This window comes from Neofelis nebulosa, chromosome 4 (genome assembly GCF_028018385.1).
Source record: "Neofelis nebulosa isolate mNeoNeb1 chromosome 4, mNeoNeb1.pri, whole genome shotgun sequence".
Taxonomy (NCBI): Eukaryota; Metazoa; Chordata; class Mammalia; order Carnivora; family Felidae; genus Neofelis; species Neofelis nebulosa.
The window spans coordinates 87519427-87542778 of NC_080785.1; the positions used below are offsets into that span (position 1 = coordinate 87519427).

The 23352-nt window shown below is 36.1% G+C and overlaps 1 protein-coding gene across 5 annotated transcripts in view; it reads right to left on the minus strand.

The window, feature by feature from the left end:
- Window positions 1-23352, minus strand: part of PHTF2 (putative homeodomain transcription factor 2) — a 127783-nt gene that overhangs the window by 59233 nt on the left and 45198 nt on the right. The gene's annotated exons all lie outside the window — the stretch shown is intronic.

Here is a 23352-nt window from a genome sequence, read left to right on the forward strand (position 1 = left end):
GTAGTAGAATTCCTTTTAGCTTCTATGCCCATCATTCTCAGATGCTGGAAAGTTCTCTGAAGTACACCTTCAGCGGGGCAGCATGAAGAAACCACTCTTATGGTCCATCTCAGTATTAAGAAACTAAATACTAAGAAACTAAGTTTCCCCTTAGTTCCCAATATCCAACAGGACACTGAAATGGGTCAATAACTTATAGTTTTAACTAAGGATTTTCGCTTTTAGCATTAATTGAAAATTAGAATCCTGAGAAATTAAAATTATTTCAAATAATTACAATTAAGAGACGAAATGGACACCAGAAACAGGCAGAGATATTATGAAGAAATTCAGGAGAGAGCACTTTCTGACTCACAACATCATTCTAAAAGTCCTCTTATTTACACATTAAAAAAAAATCTTGTTTCAAGGGGTGCCTGGGTGGCTCAGTCAGTTAAGTGTCTCACTCTTGATTTTGGCTCAGATCATGATCTCACATTTTGTGGGATACAGCCCCACATCAGACTCTGTGCTGATGGGGCGGAGCCTGCTTGAGATGTTCTCTCTCCCTCTCTCTCTCTGCCCCTCCCCCTGCTCGCACGCACACATGTGCACGCTCTCTCTCTGTCTGTCTCTCAAAACAAATAAACACTCAAATAAAAATCTTGTTTCAAGGAATGAGAAATCGAGAATACAGGAATGGTTTAAAGACAGACATGAAGGAGGTACAATAAAATGATTACATGATTCTGAAAAAAAAATGATTACATGATTCTGTAAGAGCCGTTCATTTTGATTATTCTCTCTCAGACATTATCTTATTCATACTAATTTCTCTGGTCCTTTAAATCCTTTTCTCTTTTTCACTGCTTTCCTGTGACTCCTTTCTTATTTTTAAAATCACTGTGTGATATAATATACCCTGCAAATTAAAATCTTAGAACACCTAGACCAAGCCACATGGACTGAACAACTCACTTATATGTAACCGAATCTGCCATGAGTGTCTCTAAAGCAGGGTAGATAATCAGTAACCAACTGGTTGGACTTAGTGGCAGAGCTGACCTGCAGTGACCAGATGTCCTTTACCCTCTTAAATTCTGAATTCAATCAAACAATCATCTTCTTTAAAATCAGAAGAGGTAAGTATGGGGACATAGATTCCACAAGAGTAATTCTGCTCTAACTTGATAATTCAGAATGACTGGGATTAATCAAAACTTACCTTTAAAATGTGTAACTATTTCAATGGTACTGTATATTTTTTAGTGAAACAATAACCAAAACTAATAAGGAATAGGCACTAATTTTTTTTTTTTTTTTGGGACAGAGAGAGAGACAGAGCATGAACGGGGGAGGGGCAGAGAGAGAGGGAGACACAGAATCGGAAGCAGGCTCCAGGCTCCGAGCCATCAGCCCAGAGCCTGATGCGGGGCTCGAACTCACGGACCGCGAGATCGTGACCTGGCTGAAGTCGGACGCTTAACCGACTGCGCCACCCAGGCCCCATAGGCACTAATTTGTTTTAATGATTATATTGGCAGTATTTGTTTGCATGTACAAAAGAATGTACTAAATTCTAAAGAGAATTTTAAAAAGAACTATATTTTTTATTTCAAGATGACTCAAGAATATGGACATGGAAATATATGTCCCACAATCTTAAAATCAGGAAGATAAAATAATGTATATGCAAAAGACCAAATCAGAAATACATGTTAATTGTTGGCCTAACTAGGTTTGATACAATCCCAGTACAGTACTCAGTAGCTCCAGGCTTAAAAAGGTTAGGAAAGTCTAATAAATCTTGAGGTGAAGCAGTGGCTAAAAGGCGAAAAGCTTTTTGAAGGCTGAGGCACTTGTAAATAGCATCATGTAATCCTAAAAAAAGGGCAGTGGTGGTGAGGGATATTCCTATAAAAAGGATATAAAGAGGATAAAGATGGCTTATTTTACTGGGGAGTCCATTTTTCTCCCAAAGATTTAATGGGTTAGAGGAAGAACAACTTTTACTGTAACAGAATGTGGGATCTTAAAACAAAAAACAAAAAAAAACTAGAGAAGCATCACTTTCAATTACAAGCAATTAAATGTCTCTCCAAGTGGAAACATCAGTTTTCCTTTTTGCAGCAGACATTTTTTGTTTTAAAAAATACCACCAGAATGGACCCTTTAGTTACATAAGCAAATAGACTACTTCTCTGAAAAAAATTGTGAGGGTGCTGTGAACCTAAATGCAGGTGCTTTAGATGTTCGTGGCTCTGCTTAGCAATGCATATGCCATTAACAAATTACTCTTAAATAGACATTCAGACCTAATTGCGTCTGAAAATTGCTTGGTTTTTTGGGATATGTGTGTAGCACATCAGAAGTATCGTGAAATAAGGGTGGTGACAGGATACCAGAAGGGCAGGGAAGGAATTCTCAAGACCCCTTCTGGTCTAAAGCCTCATTTAATTCCACGCTGCAATCTGTCACGATAAATCAGAACCCCAGTGGCTGAGTTCAAGCTTTTCCCCTGAAAGAAACATGATCTTATGGTCAATCATCACAGAGCAAGTGAAGTGAAACTCAGACTGAAAAACAGAAGAACCATCTTCTCAAGACTTAGGGTCAGGGATGAAGAATAAGCTGCAGAGCTATGCTAACAAAATTAAAAAACAAATAATTCAATACACTTTCCAAAGGTTCTATTCTACACACAAACATTTGGCAGACTTGACTAAGTCACCTAACCTTAATAACTGTTGTTGTTGTTTCTGTATTTCTTCTACATAAAATTAAGTCACAAAGCTGAGTTCAATTATAGTTCTCTGCAAAAGATCAGGACAAAAAAATTACATTATTTTTTAAATGCCATACAAAAAGTTAAAGGAAACTCAGCAGTAGCATTTGTCCAACAGAAAAGAAATTTAATCAGATAATATGTTCTTAAAAAAAAAAAAAGATAATATGTTTTCCCACTGAGAGAAGAATGTTATATAATATTTTGGCTACTTCCAAATTTCAGTTACTTCCTTTCTGTTCACCCCTGCCCTCCACCGTTTGGATGTTTAGAAAAGTGCCCCATATTCTATGGAAACAAAGGGATATACATACAAATAATGCTTTGTTGGTAAACAGACCAACCTTCTGTAAGGTACCTTACAAAATACCAACGTAATTAATGTATGAGTAGTTATATGGCTTTCAAACAATATTCTTCATAACCAACCATCTATTTCAAGGAGGCAAAAACACTTTCTCTCAAATTATGAGAGACTACGTTGAAATCCTGATTTATATTTGATGTGCAGGCAACCATTAAGAAAGTTCATTATCTGGTGCCTGGCTATGATAAGCAATTTTATTAACACTCTGGTTATTACTCCCACAGATTCCATGAACACCTAGGCCTCCGGTGTACTCTTACCCAACCAGAGCTGACCTACAGTTAGCTTTTTTCTCACCTGGTTCCAGACCAAACACTTTGCCCTCTACAAATCATTCTGTGTCTGTAACATACTATATCTGTAACATTCTGTGTCTGTAACAACAGGTCTGGCAATCCTGTATTGATTTGTTACAATACTTCCCATGACAGTAAGGGGAACTCTAAACTTTCTTCCTACAGGCTTTAATTCCTAATTACTGTGAGCATTACCTCTCCTGGCAGAACATATAGCTAACCACTCCAATTACTAAGACTGAAGTCATAAGATGCAAATGTCTTCATTTCCTGTCTTCTCCATCTCTAGTATCCGTGTTCTCATCTATTACTTCTAGTATTATTTTCTTTCCTCCTATTTTGATAAACTTTGAGCCTTTACAGAGGTTGACTGATTAAAAAAAGAAGAAATTGAGATACTATAGTAATATCAAGTGAATTAAAACTGAATCAAATGAATACTATATATACTTTCTGACCTACAGAAGACTATCATAAAATGAAAATGTAGGGTGCCTGGGTGGCTCAGTCAGTTAAGCGTCTGACTTCAATTCAGGTCATGATCTCACGGTTTGTGGGTTTGAGCCCTGCGTTGGGCTCTGTGCTGACAGCTCAGAGCCTGGAGCCTACTTTGAATTCTGAATCTCCCTCTCTCTCTCCCCCTCCCCTGCTCATGTTCTCTCTCTCTCTCTGTCTCTCAAAAATAAATAAATGTTAAAAAAAAATTTAAAAAGAAAATAAAAAGAAAATGTACATGTTATAAATCTGAAACTAATGTGGCTAATGTTACATTAAGTATATCCCTAAATATATATAGTAGATATTTAGAAAGATACATGAAAGCCATTATTAATAGAGATTATCTAAAAGAAGTATAGGAGAATACTTTTATTTTTTTCTTTACATCATATTCCCCCTCATAATAGATATGTACTACTTTTGTAAAGTAAGATTCTAACCCAAAGTAATTTGAAGTAACTAAGAAATTAATGTTTCTACCACTAAATAGTATGTTTACAGGGAATCACCTACCTCTACCTATCATCAATCTAATTTTTTATCTTCCTGTACACTGAAACAAAACAAAATGGAGAAGGGGAAAAAGAGGGGAGGACAATGAGGGGAAGTCAGGGATAGACAGGGATAAGGAAGGGGAGGATTGGTGGGTGGAGAAAAAGAGTATCTTTGTCTAGGTGTCTGCCAGAATCAGCTCTGGCTTCTAAGGGAAAAAAAAATTGTAATGAATATGATGGTATCAAGAGTACAAATGTTAAAACCTAGATGATGATGAAATGGGAAACACACATCACTAAGGAATTCTAGAAAAGAAATGTTTGAAAAACAATTTGAAAAGCTACTCTTAGGTGATCTAATTACCCCTTAGGTCATCACATTCAGAATGGCAGTGGCTCAAATATCAAGAGACTAAAGAGAAGGTGTCTTGCTTCAAAAAGGTAGTTACCAATAGTTTAATTAGATTAAGTGCTAGATAAAAGATTTAGAGTTAACAAATAGACATAAGCAGGGCAAATGGAGGCCCAGATTTGCACACATATTTTAAGCACCTCCTTTCCTTAGAAAATGAACAGATACACCATAATACTATATATCAAAGTCCTACTTTTTCCTACTTCTATCATGCTCAGTTTCGGTTTTTGGAATCTCATTTCAGAAACTCTGAAAAGCAACCTATTAATTCTCACAAACATCAAATTTAATTCAAAAAGTTAACACAGAACCCAAATCCCTTCTGAGTTTGGTCCACTCAATAAACTTAATCAGAGGCCAATCATGTGCCAGGACAAATGAACCTTTGATAGCAAAAGTGTGTGTGTGTGTGTGTGTGTGTGTGTGTGTGTGTGTGTTAATATATGAAATTTATTGTCAAATTGGTTTCCATACAACACCCAGTGCTCATCCTAAAAGAAGCCCTCCTCAATGCCCATCACCAACCCTTCCCTCCCTCCCCCCCCCCCCATCAACCCTCAGTTTGTTCTCAGTTTTTAAGAGTCTCTTATGCTTTGGCTCTCTCCCACTCTAACCTCATTTTTTTTTCCCCTTCCCCTCCCCCATGGGTTTCTGTTAAGTTTCTCAGGATCCACATAAGAGTGACAACATATGGTATCTGTCTTTCTCTGTATGGGTTACTTTACTTAGCATCACACTCTCCAGTTCCATCCACGTTGCTACAAATGGCCATATTTCATTCTTTCTCATTGCCACGTAGTACTCCATTGTGTGTGTGAGTGTGTGTGTGTGTGTGTGTGTGTGTGTGTGTGTGTGTGTTAAGAACATGACAAGGATACCCTCAGGGCAAGAAGCTAAAGAATCTCTTGAGGCCACTTCTCAAAAAGAAAATAAAAGGAAAGATGCCTGTGACCTTCGTGATTCTTTCCATCTCTATACTGATAGTAAATATATTCTAGTTTTTTCTGTGACTATATTTTTGTACATACATCATCAACTAGAAGACCCAAATAGGTAAAGGTCATGTTGCTTTTATACCTACAAGTCTCATATTTTAATAGGGATTTATTTTTTTTTAATGTTTACTTATTTAGAGAGAGAGAGAGAGAGGAAGAGAGAGAGAGCAGGGGAGGGGGAGAGAGAGAGAAGAGAGGAGAGGAGAGGAGAGGAGAGGAGAGGAGAGGAGAGGAGAGGAGAGAAGAGAAGAGAAGAGAAGAGAAGAGAAGAGAAGAGAAGAGAAGAGAAGAGAATCCCAAGCAGACTCCTTGCCATGAGCATGGAGCCTGACCCAGGACTTGATCTAACAAACCATGAGATCATGACCTGAACTGAAATCAAGAGTCAGACACTTAACCAACTGAGCTATTCAGGTGCCCCAATAGTGATTTAAATAGCTACACAACCAAAGATAATTTTTACCTTTGAGTCTATTTTTTTTTAATAAAAACAAAATTATCAATCAGAGAATACCCTTTGTTATATTTGGAGTGTTTGTTTTTAATCCTTTGTTCTCTCACTGCCTTAGCTGATTGACTTTTAGTGTTTGCTGACAGGAGTAGCAAGGACCCCAGACTGTGCACCAGAAGTGGATTATCATCCTGCCTCCACCATGACAAGTCTTATGGTCTTGGCAAGTTTCTTGACCTCTGAACATCTGTAAAATGGGGACAATAAAACATACTTCACAGAACTAGAATGTAAAAAGATAGTGTCTGGTATATAGTTGGTGCTCCTTAAATATTAGTTCTTTCCTTTCTTGGTAAATCAATTTCTCTAGGCTTCAATATCTCATTTTTAAATTGATAAAGTGGAACTATACTTAAATTAATTTATAACAATATTTATATTCACTAATGTGGATTTGGATGGCCATAATTTTTTAATGTATGAGTATGTGGGGAGAAAAGACTCATTACAACTATGAAAAAATAAAGAACCAATGAAAGTAGCTATAAATGCCTGGGCAAAAGGAACAAAGAATAAAGCAGAAATAAGCTGTGAAGATAAATGTCATTTTGACAATTAAAAAGTCAATGTTACACTTTTTAAAGAATTGTTTACAACTTATAAATTAAAACAGGGCTGTCAACATTCACAATCTAATCTGCCCAGATATCTAAACTATATATAACTTGCATTTTCATAAATTTGGTAAAAAATAAATTGAAGCATTGAGCAATATAACAAAATTAAAGTTACTATGGACATTCTGAAATTAGACTTAATACTTCTGTTCATATCACTAAACCATACTAACGAAACTATTAGGGCCACTTCCATCAGAATTGTTGATTAACCTTGAGATAAATCCATACCTGGTATTAGTAGAAACTGATTTTTTAGACTTCTTATAACTTTTAATTCCCAAGTATAGCTTTCAGGGCTTATCAAATAGGTTTTCACCGTTCTTTGATCATAACTACTGACTTTCAAACAAATTTCTTTACTGAATGCCTGGCAATATCTCTCTCTCTCTCTCTTTTTTTAATGTTTATTTATTGTTGACGGAGAGAGAGAGAGAGAGAGAGAGCGCACACATGCCAGTGGGGGAGGGTCAGAGAGAGAGCTGTCAGCACAGAGCCTGATGCAGGGCTAGAACTCACAAAAAGTGAGATTATGAGCTGAGCTGAAGTTGGACGTTTAACTGACTGAGCCACCCAGGTGCCCCCACAATGTCCTATTTTAATCAAGATACTGCCAATGTTTCTGATTGCCCACTGCATGCGTGCACATGCACTGCCCCCCCCCCCCCGCCCCCAATACCTAGAGAGGTCAGACACTCAGGTGACTTTAATAATGAGGAAATATGAGGAAGTTGAATCATTTAATTACACAATATGAACTATGAATGAGGATGATGTCAGACAAAAAGGTGTGGTCTGAGGATATGGAAAGAGCTAGTAACCCTTCCAAATGTAAAACAAATACCAAATTTTTTACCAAATCTTTAATTCTTCTGAATCAACCTTTTCTTAGAGCTCTAAAAAACATGAAAAGCCAAATCACAGAAGTCTTTAAATCCAATCATTAAAATATTTCACCACAATTCTAGTGTTATTTGGGAAAGGGAAGACATGGGTAAGTATTCAGAGTTAAGATATCTTAATTGGGGAAAGAATTCTAAATCATGGAATAAATATGAATAATTATAAGCAAAGAGTTTCTTTGTAACCTTTGCTTCAACTGTCCTTTATTTCTTCTGCTATTAGTTATTAGCAGAATCATATAATTAATAGTTTAAGTACAGTAAAGAAAAGCTGCTTGAGTAGAAAAGCAAATAAAAAAATAAAACTTTTAAAAACATTAAAATCTTTGGTGGGGGGGAGAATACAACTTTTCAAGAAAGAAAACAGATTTCTAGAATCCAATCAATTATGAAATACATTTCTAGGTAGCCTCTGACATTCAGACGTAAACATCAAAGTCTGAAAACACATTCTCATCTGGAGATGCTAGAATCTAGGTAATTAGCAAAGATTCTATTCATTATAATAGTAGTTAAAGCTATTTAAAATCTTCCCACATATTTTGTCAATTTATGCATCATCTTAAAATCACACCCTTTCCTGCATTAACCCTAAGAATAGTGTATTACAGGCCACATACATATAATCAAATCATGACCAATTTCCTATTGCCTAGGGAAAACCAGTTAATGATACAGTAAAACACTGACTCAAGTTTAGAAAAAATGTCTTTAAGAGTGTTCATTAATTCAACAAAAAGAAATGATTATAGTAGAACTTGCCTCGAAGAAGTTACAAATCCAAAGAAAAATACTCAGAGAATTAGTTATAATTCAAAGCAGAATCAAGTAAGTACTATTGTACTATACACAAATGAGAGATAGTCTGAAAAATAGCAGTATTTGTAAGGTAAAATGTACAACAGGAAACTTACGGGATGGGTAACTCAGTCAGTTAAGCTTTCAACTCTTGATTTTGGTTCAGGTCATGATCTCATGGCAGGGAGATAGAGCCCCACAAAAGATTCTGTGCGGGATGTGAAGCCTGCTTAAAATGTTCTCTCTCTCTCTTTCTCCCTCTCCCATGTTTAAAAAAATTGGGGGCAGGGGTGCCTGGGTGGCTCAATTTCAACACAAGTCATGATCTCACTCTCCAAGCATGGAGCCTGCTTAGGATTCTCTCTCTCCTCTCTCTCTGCCCCTCACCCTGCTTGCACACTCTCTCTCTCTCAAAATAAATAAACATTTAAAAAGGAAATAAAAGAATAGCAAAGAGAAGAAAAAGAATAAAAAAAAAACACTGTTGGGAGCTATAAACCTACTAGGAATTATGGCTAGAGTCAGTATAAAATCTGAGCTAGAGTTGGGAAGGTATAAAATCCAGAACTCAGGGGGCACCTGGGTGGCTCAGTCAGTTAAGTGTCCGACTTTGGCTCAGGTCATGATCTCACAGTTTGTGAGTTTGAGCCCCAAGTTGGGCGCTATGCTAACAGCTCAGAGCCTGGAGCCTGCTTCAGATTCTATGTTTCCCTCTGTCTCTGCCCCTCCCCTGCCCATGCTTTGTCTCTGTCTCTGTCTCTCTCTCTCTCTCTCTCTCAAAAATAAATAAATATTAAAAAAATAATAAAAATAAACTAAAAATAAAATCCAGAATTCAGCAGCAAAACCTAGGTGTTGGGACAATTTGTGGCTAATAATAATCTAGGGAAACAGAATGGCTTAAGGAGATCAATAACAAAATATTAAGAAAGATAAATATCCAGCTGGGGGGTAGACGTATCAAAGTCAGGTAAGGAGATTTAGAAAAATTAGTCAGGCAAGAAGAAAAGTGGGACAATACACTATAATAAAAGCCAAAAGAGGAAAGAGTTTCAAGAAAGAAGGTAAAATAAGAAGAGCTGAAAATATTGAAATGTTCTGAGGTGGTTAGGCAGTTAAACATGTTCATCTCAAATAATCTTGATCTCATTTAAATAGTAGGCAAAGTCATTAGCCAAGATATAGAAGCTTGGAGTTTGGAAAATGGGGGTCAATAAAAAAGGTAAACAGCAATCATTCCTTTTACCACCAAGACTCAACACTCCAGGATCAGGAGGGGAAGAATTAAACACACGTATGCACACCCTGCCACCAAATACCTACAGTACGCCAGGCATGATGCTATCACCTGGCAACACCCCTCAGTAAGTCTTCAAACGGTATAGCATCATTTCCCTTTCCCCATGCCTTTCCTGAACAATTCAGTGTCAACATCATTAAATAGGGCAGAGCCATGGGAGCCCAAAGCCAGGTCTAACACATAGGTGTGGCTAGGTGTGGGGTACCAGCCCAAGTGGGGTGTAGAGCAGGGGCTTTGTGGTGTCAGGGAACTCAGAGCCTGAGCAGGGTCATGAAGATGACCATATTTTGGGGTTACCCAGCACAGACAGGGTGTTAAAACCCATGCAGGGTGAGGAAGATCCTCACTTGGAGAACATCTATCCTAATGTGGGGTGTCAGAGCCCAAGAAAGATAAAGAGGTCTACAATAAAAAGTTTGAATGGGATGAGAAAGGTATCCATATACAGAATGAGATGGCAGCTACAATGGGAGACTGGTTACATATGTGGAGGGCTCAATAGACTGAAAATGTTCACTGTGTTTATTCAGAAATCTCTACCTATAAACCTATTAAAGAAATAAGAGAGGAGTACCTGGGTGGCTCAGTCAGTTGAGCATCTGACTCTTGGTTTCGGCTCAGGTCATGATCTCAGGGTTTGTGAGTTTGAGCCCTACATCAGGCTCAGCGCTGCTGGTGTGGAGCCTGCTTGGGATTCTCCCTGTCTCCCTCTCTGTCTGCCCTTCCCCTGTTCTCTCTCTCTCTCTCTCAAAAATAAATGAATAAACTTAAAAAAAAAAACCTTTAAAAAAAAGGAAATAAGAGTTTACTTTTTAAAATTTTAAAAAAACGTTTGTTTATTTTTGAGAGAAAGAAGAGACAGAGCACAAGTGGGGGAGGGGCAGTGAAAGAGAGAGAGACAGAATCCAAAGCAAGGTCTTCAAGCTGTCAGCACAGAGCCCGATGTGGGGCTCAAACCCACCAACTGTGAGATCAGGACCTGAGCTGAAGCCAGACGCTCAATCAACTGAGACACCCAGGCGTCCCAGTAAGAGATTATCTCAACGACGTGAATGCTATATGTAGTCAGGGGAAAGGCTTAAAAAATAAATTACGGCATATTTATACAATAGAATATTATGCTCATTAAAATTATGTTTTAAAGGTTATTCAGGGGCACCTGGGTGGCTCAGTCAGTTAAGCATCTGACTATTGATTTTGGCTCAGGCCAGGATTTCACGGTTCGTGAGTTCTCACTGCGCTGACAGTGTGGGGAACCTGCTTGGGATTCTTTCTCTCTCCCTTTCTGTTCATCCCCCAATCACATGTGTACTCTCTCTTTCGCTCGCTCTCTCTCTCAAAATAAATAAATAAACTTTAAAAAGTAAAAGGATATTCAGTAATGTGAGAAAATACTTTTGGTATGTTACATGAAAACAGGATAATAGAAAACTAGATACAATATGATCCTAATATTGTTGGGGGAAATTTCACAAGGTTAACAGTAGGGCAATTGTGTGATTTTACTATATTTACCTGCATTTTCCAATTTTCCTATGATAGACATGTATAACTTTTAAATCATAATAAAATCTCATTTAAAAACATCAAGAGAAAATGAAAGCTAATCACAGTAATAACAACTGTTAGGCACTGGACTAGATGCTCTTGAACACATTTTCTCATGGAAAAATACTGTTAAGAGGGGCAAGTTGTTAAGAAAGGAATTGCCACTGCACAAAATCAATTTAATTAAGTCTCACTGTGAAAATAAATAAGGTTTTTCCTATGAGTTACAGAATGGAAATTTCAGCTAATAAGTTCTACCTTAATAAAAAAAGAAAAAGTTAAAAAAAAAAAGTTATACCTTAACAATAAAACTGTCAAAGTTGAGTACTATAAAAGGGCAGACACACACCAATATCCTAGCTAGGATATAAGGGGGAAAAAATGGGTTAAAGAACCAAAATGCTAAAATATATACTACCCCAGAAAATAACATTCCATAAGGGACTCTTGTGGCAGAAGGGTAACTTAAATTGCATTAGGTGGTAAGGGAAGGAATTCAAATGGTTCACACAGGAAAGGGAGGCAATGGAGGGAAGGGAGCCCAATAAACGGCTACATGGTAGAACTGGGAGAACTCCAAGTTCTGGGAGCCAAGGAGAGAAGGCCATCATCAGCTTTTTGGCCTCTATAGCAACCAGCAGGGACTGGCCATGGACTGTCTCATCTGACTCCTGTTCTCTGTTCCCCCTCAGTTCTCAAGAGATTAAAATGATTAACCCTCAGAGCCAGTGAGATTTACTAGACACAGTGCAGATTTCAGGGGTCCCTCAATGGTCCTCAAATGCCAAGCCCCATCTTTAATAAGAAACTAATTCTTTAAGATTAAAAAAAGCAAGTACTTAGTTGATTCAATACCTATCTCTCATGTATACTTAAGCAAAATCATTAAATCACTAAGCGTAAAGAACTAAGAACCTGCTATACTGTGTGTGAGGGGCACTCTCCAGGACCAGGTCACTGTTATTTGATCCTGCAAGAAACCCTTCTCCACGGTAATCCAAAGCTAGAGAGCTGACCCAAGCTGAGCCAATCAGATTCTCTCCCGATTCAAACGTCAGATCATCAAGAGAAACACTTGGATGGCTAATAGAGGAGAATAAAATTAAACAACAAAGTCCTACAGACAAGTTTCTAGAAATTCTGCTGCTAAGGGGCCCAACATAGGGCTGGTTTGCCTTTCTTTCCCAGGTGTTGGCTGTTGCTGTTGGCCAAGTTTACATGCATAGTGAAAAGTAGAAGCAGAACACAGTGGTGTTTTTTCCTGGCCCAACTTTAATGAGAACATTGCTGCTAATGCAAACCAACACCACTCTGCATAATTTACAAAGATTGTTTATTTTCCAACTTGCTGGTACATGGCAGTACATTCTCAGTAGATTTATTAATCAAGGTACTGCCCAATTAATAACCTTTCCCAAGAAGTCATCTTGGCAAAGACCGTTTAACTTCTGCTTTTCTACTTAACCAAACCTTGCATCATGAATTGTGCAGACCCTGCTAATGACAGAAAAAAGATCATCACTGGTTTTTATATTAATCACATGAAATAATTCAAATATGCCTTACTTCATCAATTAAGCAGAGGGTCAAGACACATTATCCAGGGTAAATACTAAAGTTCTATTTAACAAACTTGTAACATATCTCCCCAGGTTTTAAACCTTTTATATAGACAAACCCTTAAAGTTTAATTTAATTAATAATTATCTGGGCTTTTCATTAAGTGTTATCTCAACAATTCGTTTATTAAATAAAAATGTAATTTTATTAAAAATAGTTAAAATAATTATTAAAACGAATTAAAATGGCTTTTTAAAAGCTATTTACTACTTAAAACAAACAGGTTAGTTAAAAAAAAATAAGGTTTCAGTTCTTTAGCTTCTAAATCATTGAAACACAGTGGAAGACCAAATAACAAACTTTATTCTCTCTTGATTTTACCACTAACAGCGCTGTTCATATTTATATGTCAAACTTAAGGGGAAAAAAACTTCAAAAAGACATGAACTTCATCCTCCCACCTAGTCCAAGAAAGGGCTTTCACTGACAACAAAGGTCACAATTCTCTTAGCCAAATATGCATTTATAAAAATTAATTAACTCAGTTAAATAATAATGACCAAAACCAAGCTAGTCAGTGTATGTACGAATGTAATGCCTATTTCATGGGGTTGCTGTGATGACTAAATGCATGTAAAGACTTACAAAAGTGTGCAGCACACAGTAAGTGTTCAATAAATACCACCTGTTGTTATTCAACCAGCACAACAACCATGACAGAGGAAGCTCTGGGCCAACTACTTTACTTACACAATGTCATTCGATTCTCATAACAATCCTTGAAATAGATAGTGTTCCAATTTTTTTTTTTTAACGTTTATTTTATTTTTGAGACAGAGAGAGACAGAGCATGAACGGGGGGAGGGTCAGAGAGAGAGGGAGACACAGAATCTGAAGCAGGCTCCAGGCTCTGAGCTGTCAGCACAGAGCCCGATGCGGGGCTCGAACTCACGGACCAAGAGATCATGACCTAAGCCGAAGTCGGCTGCTTCACCGACTGAGCCACCCAGGAGCCCCAGATAGTCTATAACTTGCCCAAAGTCAGAAAGACAGCAAATGACCAAACCAGATTCAAACACAAGATGCGCTGGCTCCAAGGGCCTTATTTTTTGTTTTGGTTTTTTTTTTCCCTGATAGATTTTTAAGTTATAAGACTCACAGTGTATCCATGTGTGGTACAAATACAAATTGAGTCAACATAATGTTTACTTCAAAAGCTCTCAGATACTGTGCTAGAACTTTCTTACAAACTATTCATAAGTCAACATTTTCACTCCAATTTTAAAGATAAAAAAATTGAGTCTCAGAGAGACTGAAACAACTTGCCCATGGTAGGACAGCTTTTAAGACATAGAATTTGGACCCCATCTACAGACACAGTTGCCCATTGGCTGGCTGGCCATTACGTAGTCTTACCTTCCTAAGATAAATCTTAATTGTCTTTTCTCAAAATAATAGCAGTCTGTAGAAACTGCTATGCCTTAATAGCAGAAACCATTTCAAACATTTTTTTTAGAAAAGAATTAAGTAAATATATCACCTATTTCAGACATATCCATCCTTCGACTTGCCAAGACTTGTTTTTTTAATAACCACACACCCAAGAACAGCTATCACTTTTTCTTTGTATTCATGATTATAATTAAAAGTCCAATATTATTACTTCTTTTGCAAAGAATAGGCTAAATGCCATCCTGGAAGAGTGGGAAAAGTTCCCACCAAGGCACTTCAGGTAGACTGAGGGGGAAGAACAAAAAGAAACATTTCCTTAAAATGAATATGTATTTATATTGTCCTCTCACCTGTACTGTTTAACTATAACAGGTATTGGGCATGCTTTAACACAAAAATGCAACTTGTTTTAAAGTTCAGCCCACCTCGTAAATTCCTTAAACAGGGTTTCATCAGTCTAGTAAAACCAAAAGGAAAATTCCATAAATGTCTTACTGCATCAAACTGTAGATTAAATATTTATTTTACACCTTTTATTGCCCAACCTACAATGATGAAAAAAATGAAAATATTTTTTTGCCGACTGACATCTATTATTTGACATGTTTTCTTAGATGGTCCAGAAAGGGGAAAGAAAATTCCAGGACTACTTCATCAATTATCATCACACTTTGAGGAAAATGGAATAATAGTTCATGATAATAGGTAAGATCAAGACAAAAACAAAAAAACAAAAAAACCCCAAAAAACCTCCTACAACTCAACTAGTAATAGCAGAGTTAAAGCAGGAAATGACCAGTAATATGCCAATCAGCTAAGATTGATTATTTTTTGTGTGACAAGTAATTAATCTCTTTTCCTTTTGATTTTACCTGAAGAGGCCTAAATTTTAAATCACAATTCAAAGACTTTATTTTACAGGATACAGTCAGAATCTTCGAGGAAACCAATACTTCACATGGCAAGGACCATGCCAGTTTAAGTCTCTTGCAGGATTTCCAAAGCTATAGAAATGTCATTCAATATAGACAATAAACAATTAATGAAAAGAAGTAGCCAGGCAAATTAAACCACAGAGACACTACTTCACACCTACTAACGTGGCCATAAATCAAAAGGACAGACAATAACATGTTGGCATGGATGTGGAGAAATTAAAATCCTCATATATTGTGGGACTGTTAAATGAAGCAGCCACTCTGGAAAATAGTTTGACAGTGATGACCTGATAATTCCACTCCTACTTATCTACCCAAGAGAAATGAAACTCAATGTCCGTACAAAGATCTGTACATAATTGTTTATGTCTGCAATATTCATATTAGTCAAAAAGTGGAAACAATGCAAATGTCCATTAATTGTGAACAGATAAAAAAATGTGGCACAATGGGATTCTACTCGGCAATAAAAAAATTAAAAAAAAAGAAGTACTCAAACATGCTACAACTTGGGTGAAATTCAGAATCATCATGTTAAGAAGCCAGACACAAAAGACCATGTATAGTATCATTCCATTTATATAAAATGTACAAAAGAGGCAAATCTATAGAGACAAAAAGTAGACTAGTGGCTGCCTCAAGGTGGGAATGAGTGACTACAAACAAGAAAGAAGTTTCTTTTTAGAATGATGGAAATATTCTGAAATTAGATTGTGGTAATGGCTGCACAACTCTATAAATTTAGTAAGAATTAGTGAGTTAGATACTTAAAACAACCGAATTTTATGGCATTTATTTATATATCAATAAAGCTGTTTTGTAAAAGAAGAAATAGCTATATTTCTGTAAGATTTCTTTAACATGACAAACATTTAAAGTGATAAACACACACACACACACACACACACACACACACAGGCCTTAGATCTTAGGGGAATTTGGAATGAAAAAACTTTTTCATCAAGTTTTGACTCCTAGCAGGCTATTCCTCTCTATCCAGAAGACTACTTCTGTTTTTTGTTTTTGTTTTTTTTTTGGTGCCTATGTTAGATTATTATTAATTAATGTTAATCTTGGCCTAACATTCATTTGCATATTGGTAAGATTTACTTCCCAAAGGATTTGAGATATTTAAACGCTATGTGGTGTAAATTACAGTTCATTGCAACTGAGAAAATAAGTTGTCAATATAAAGAAACTGTTGGCTCAGTTGGAGGAGTGTGTGACTCTTGATCTCAGGGTCATGAGTTCAAGCCCCACACTGGGTATAGAGATCACTAAAACTAAACAAACTTTAAAAAAATATTTAAAAATTGTCTATGCTGTACAAATAGTTGCTAAATTTGCATTATTTGGAATTTTAAGGTTTATTTGAAAATATGCAAATTTTCAAATAAAAATTAAAATTACGTGACATTTCAAATAATTGAAATTATTAAATAGATAATTTTTGCTTGGATGACCAGGTAATTGCTACAATAATAAAGGGTGAGAATGAGAATTTTTTTTTTAAGTTTATTTATTTATTTTGAGAGGGAGAGAGAGAGAGAGTGCAAGTGAGTGGGGGAGGAACAGAGAGAGAAGGAGAGAGAGAGAATCCCAAATAGGCTCGGCACCAGCAATGTGGAGCCCGATGCTGGGCCTGAACTCATGAACCATGAGATCATGACCTGAGCTGAAACCAAGAGTTGGACATTTAATCGACTGAGCCACCCAGGTGCCCTGAGAATGTTTTTTAAAGGCAAGGCTGTAAGCAGACTGAACATCTGGGCAGGCCATTTATATAGTGACTGGAGCACTTAAAAAAAAATTAAACAAATGAAAAAAACTTCTGAGCCTGTTTCTTCAGTAATGTTTGGGAAACTGGACCATGATGTGTAATTCATTGAGCACAACACTTGGTATACACTAGGTGTTTAAATTTTGTTTTTAACCCCAGCCAGGTCTAGAATTACACAAAAATATCATATAATTTGGAGAGAATCTGTGTAAGTGGACTTCATCAAAGTGATCTCTCCTGAATTTTTGGATCAACACTGAAATAAAAGTATGAGTTCTTGATTCCATGACATAGTATTTCAAATACAATGGAGAGCTGAGTTAATTTCTGATTTTTAGATACGTTGAACTGTGGTATGAACTTGCAAATAGAAATGATAAGTAATTAGGAACAGTTTAAGCTATGAAGGAAGGATTTGAATGCTTATATTAATTAGACAACAGCAATTATTAAATTGAAGTATTCATTGGAAAACCAAGCTCTCTTAGCCTTCAATTTTGATTAGTTCAGCAGGGCATTTCTCTAAGCATCACAGGTACAAAAACAATTTCAATAAAGGAAATTTCCAAAGAACAAAACATCAGGAGATGGAGTCAACATACTGTGAAAACAAATTAAACCTGAATACCTGTATCTAAACATTGTTTTTTTTTTCAATTTTTTTAAATGTTTATTTCTGAGAGAGAGAGAGAGAGAGAGAGAGAGAGAGAGAGAGAGAGAGAGAACATGAAGGAGATGGAATCCAAAGCAGGCTCCAGACTCTTGAGCTGTGAGCATAGAGCACGACATGGGGCTCAAACTCACAGACTGTGAGATCATGATCTGAGCCAAAGTTGGATGCTTAACCAACTGAGCCAACCAGGTGCCCTATGAACATTTTTCAAACACTCCAAGAATCCCTCAACTTCTTATTTCTCATTGTCTGCATTTCTATGCAGTCACTTTTGCTTGGGGTTACATAAATGAAGATTTTCCTCATTCACAGGAATTTGTAATGTATCTCCAAGTGAATAAAAAGGGAGTCTTGTGCTAATTTGCATCAAAGACATCAATCAAGGATACTGTACAGATCAGACTTAATATTTATCTCCATTTTGATTTGATTTTAAAAATCCAACCATATCAAACTACAGTCTGTTGACACCATAGTATTTACTTTCAGGGAAAAAAAAATCATTCTATATTAGAAATGAAAGCAATTTTTAAAAAATGGAACCCAGTCTTATTACATGTCCAACTTAAGACATTACCGTCTTTACAAAAAGAAATTAAATTAGAAAATATATATTCACTCTAAAATAATTTGTTTTATTATTTCTTTGCAAAAAAAAAAAAAAAAGGCAGGAGAACTAATTAGTAAGGGCACAGAATTAAATTCCTATATTTAAACTCCAGCCTCATTACTTACCAGCTCAATGAGTTCAGTCAAATTACTTTGAGTTCTCGGGGTTTTCTCATTTATGATAGTAGAGAGACATTTCAGAAGAAATTTCCCATTTTTTCAAATCTCTCCCCTAACCTTCTCCCTCAAGAAATCAAATAATAATAACATATTTATTAGGAGTTTTGTTTGAGAAACAGTATATGCATATATAAAACAGTATATGCATATATAAAAATTATGCATAACTTGAAAATAAATGTAGAAAAAAGTGTTGGTAGTGGGTGATAATCATTAAAAACAAACAACTTAAACGCTCCCCAAGATGGCAATAAGAGGCTATGTCTAAAATAACCATGGACTGACTGGGACCCAGCTTGGATGGAAGGTCCCACCACTGGTTGATGGAAGATATTAAGGTCTCTGGTTTCCACTCCCTTGTCAGTCAAGGCAATTGATATTGTTGATAATAGTAGTAACAGTAACAATAACGAGTTAGCATTTATTATTTATCAAGTACCAGACACATGTTCCATGTATTAGCTCATTTAATCCTTATAACTCTATGAAATAGACATTACCGCATCCCTGTTGCACAGTTCACAAAACCTTAAATTGTACAAAGCTAAACGTAAGCAGCAAAATACAGGAATTCAAATCGAAGTGACTGGCTCCACAGCTGAGCCAGTAGTTACCCACCAGTGATTTCATTCACATTCTTAACAAAACCCACCCATGTTCTCTTTCTTGTCTTGGCTCTGATCACTAAGAGGTGTCTGAAGAGTGGCAGTTAACCCCTAACTGCTGTCAGAGACTTCTGTCTCTCATGTCTCTCCCTGGTTGCCTTCCTAGCAGGGAAGCTATCAGACCCTGTTAAAAGAGCAAATGAAAATACACGAAACTTCATGAAGTCCAACTTATTCAGCTCTAAAAATATGTAAAACAGTTAATATATTAATCACAGTACCACTTTGAGGATTAAATGTGCTAACACATACTGAGCTAACAACAGTAACAGACACATAAGAACTCAAAAAAGTTATCTATTATATCATTGGATGAATTACCCAATGCTTCCTTTTCCCTCATACTGCAGCATGAAACAAGGAAGGAATGCATATGCCTTATCTACATTCTTTCAGTTTTTATCATAGGATATATTCTCGTTTGTTATTCTAAAACATAACCTGACTAAACCACATATAAGTAATATGAATCAAGACTGCAGTACCTTCCTTGTTTGCATATTTCTAATAGTGTACTATAAATAGCATAAAAATGTGTATCATATTTTTAAGGCAATTTAAATGCCAAGAGTATTACCATATCTTGGTTACTTAAGTACATTTGTATTTTAGAAAATAACTAACATTATTGCTGTTCATTCATTCATTTGAAATAAAAAATGAGACCCTGAAACAGATCTAAATCTGTTCAATTATTCAAAATCAAAACATTAATTTGTTTGGCTTCCTTCCATTTATCTATATAGGGTAACATTACTATGGAGAAAAAACTTAAGATAAATTGCTCCTGGGTGCTTAGTCCAGATTCCTCAGAATTACAATCTAAGGGAGCTAGTCCACTGTCATCATTGGTCAAGAAAAGTTATGCTGTAATTGTAAGAATCCAGGTGGCTATAAAACTGCTACTGACTCAAGTATGCCTACAGAAGTTATACCTTTAATCTTTAGTATGGAGAATTAAGGAAAAACTCTGCAGAAGAAGAAATAAAATATTCACTTACAGATTTTAACTTTATAATGAACTATTTATCTAGATACTAAGACTGTACAAAAGTACTAATTTTTGTCAAGTGGTTTGTAAAGGATTTGCAGTCTTATGCTGTATAGACCTGTATTAACTTCTTGTATTATGAAGACAACTGAGGCTTTAAGAAGGGTCAGAAAGTTCTATACCTAGTATTTAGGGGCAGAACCCAAGTTCTGACTTACAACCCCATGTCCTTTCCGCTGAACCACATTCTTTTATGTAACTTGGTCAGCATTTTCCTAAGAATGTTCCACAAATACTTGGGGAAAAAAAACCTAAGTCAAACAAATTGAGAAATGATATCTTCTTTGCCTCTTAGGTAGTAAATAACGCTACACGTATTTGCATAATAAAATCCTGTAATCAGAAACTTGTTTATCTTTGTCTAGCTCAGTATCTCCCAAACTCCTCGATCACAAAATCCCTCTATTTTGCTAATGCCTACTGACATTATTCAGTATGCCCTTTGGGAAATATTGCTATAGGCTAAAGCATTATGTTTAGCACTTAATGTAATAGATATTCAGCATATAGACAGAATTTCACACATTACCATTAAATAAGTTACTTGAATTAGTGTCTAACTTGGTGCATGGCACATCCTAAGCACTCAATATAATGAAGAACTACATGAACTAAATAAAAGTTTAAGGTAAGTATTGTCTCCTGAGAGCACTGTTCTCAAAGCAGCAGCAGACATTTACCAAGTACCAACTATAAGGTAAAGCACTGGAATAAATGATGTAGATACAAACATAATGATTCCTACCCTTACAGATTAGCAGGGGGGGAATTAATTATAATGCAAGTCAAGCTGTGATAAATGCTAGAATACACAAATACCACTGTAACACAGAGATAAAAGAAAAATTGAATTTATAGAAAAATTTCCCTGTAATTGCTCTTAGATGGAGCAGAAGTAATTCAGTCTATAACTATACCACCATCTCAACATGTTTATATCTAGGATGATTAAAAAAGGATCAAGATCTCTCTGTAGTTTTCCTTGTCCCTATGCAGAAAGGATCGCTCCCATTTCAAATTTGCTTCTTCAAAGGAACACAGTCAAATACGACTAGACACTCAGAAGCCATCTGAAGAAGCTCCCAATGGCAAAACAGAACAATCTAAGCATGAATAACTGCAACAGTTTGAAGCATGTAAAGTATCTTTAAACCAAGAGTTCACAGTGATATTTAAAAACAAACAACAGTGCTGACTTTTGAAGGATGGTATGTAACTACCATGTTACTTGGTATACTTGTAAAAAAGAAGAAGAATCAAGAAATAAAAAATACTTACTACTGCCATGAAAACAGCACACATAACCTTTGTATAGGAGAAGTAGCTTGGGACACCTAATCCAGTCCCAATGGGGTTAGGAAAGATGTCCTTGAAGAAGATACTAGCTTTGAGTTTTAAGGACCAATCTGAGTGAGATGTAAAAAAAAAGCAGATGTGGGCATCCCAAGCAGTAAGGTGAAAAGCAGCATGGAGAGACTTCAAAAAGTTGTATTTGGTGGAGGATGGAGTTAATGAATAAAAGCTGAAGGCTGGATGGGGCTAGAAAGCCAACTGAAACTGGATGTTAAAAAAATTCCTTAAAGGCCTCGGGAAGAAGATTATACCACACGTAAGAGGAAATCTTGGAAGAGTGTTATTCAGTAGGTAAATGACAAGGTCAAATTTTTATTTAAGACAAGTCACCCTGGTGGGTTGTGAAGAGAAAATATTTGACTGAAAATAAGAATGAAGAAAACAATGAAGGAAGGGAGATCATAGGAAATCTGAAAAATATCTGGGAGATAAAAGTAGTGACAGAATGGTGACTGGAAAAACAAACTTAGATGGAAATTTATGTGACTTACCATAATGCTTTAAAGACAATTCCACTGTAGCATTTACCATAAAGTATAATAGTTATTTGCATTTTGGTTCCTCCATGATGCAGAGTTGTATTAAGATAAGCGCTCAGTGCCTTATACATAGTAGGTCCATCATAAATGTTATTTAAAGGTAGACAGATGCAAATTCTACCATGACATTATTTTTTTGGAGAGACAGAGAGACAGAGAAAGTCTTGGTCATAAAAGTCTTTAGTGTTAAAAGTCAAACTGTACTAGTAAAACTAAATGTACTGAATTTTCCCTAATTGAAGTCAATGTAATAAGGCTTCACCTAGCAATTTTCCTTTGTTTTCTACCAGTAAATAAAAATAAACCACACAGCAAAGTGTTACAGTGTCCATAAAGCGGTAATTAAAATATATCCTGCTGTCTACCATTTTGAGATTGGAAAAATAAGATCTCATCCTCTTGTTCCCTAATGTTTGAAAAGATTTAAATTTTAATAAGGCCACCTGACTTTCTCTTTACATACTGTCTTTTACCTGGTTAGAGCCACATACCAACCCATTTCTCCATAAACAAGGTAAACCAGAACTCTTTATCTGTACTTCTAATTCCCTCATGGGGTTGGGTGGGGGAAGACATTAAAAACAGAAAGCAAACTAAAACAAGATTCCACTTTAAGTGAATATAACATATCCTAATAAGGATATTAATTTTAGGCAAAAACTAGAATGAGAAATTTTTAAGTTTCATAGCTTCTTCAGCATTTCCTTCTTGTGAATCAGTCCCTGGTATTGAATTAAGAGCTTTCATTTGAATAAACTCTAGGGGCCATATGGCAAAGAGCAATTTAGCTTCTAAGTTACTCTGTTAAACAGCATTTATAAATGTTATTCATCGTGCAACTATAAACATTCAGCAGGTTAACACCAGTGTTTTAGACACTCTCAGGCCTTTTCAAAGCTGGTACATTTGCCTAATTTTAGGCAGCCAACGGCAACCTACCAACTTATTTCACCACTATGTCTGTTACCATGGTTAAAGATAAACTCCAAGATATTTGGAATATAACTGGCAAACATTCTATCCTTGGCTAACATTTCTATTTTAAAT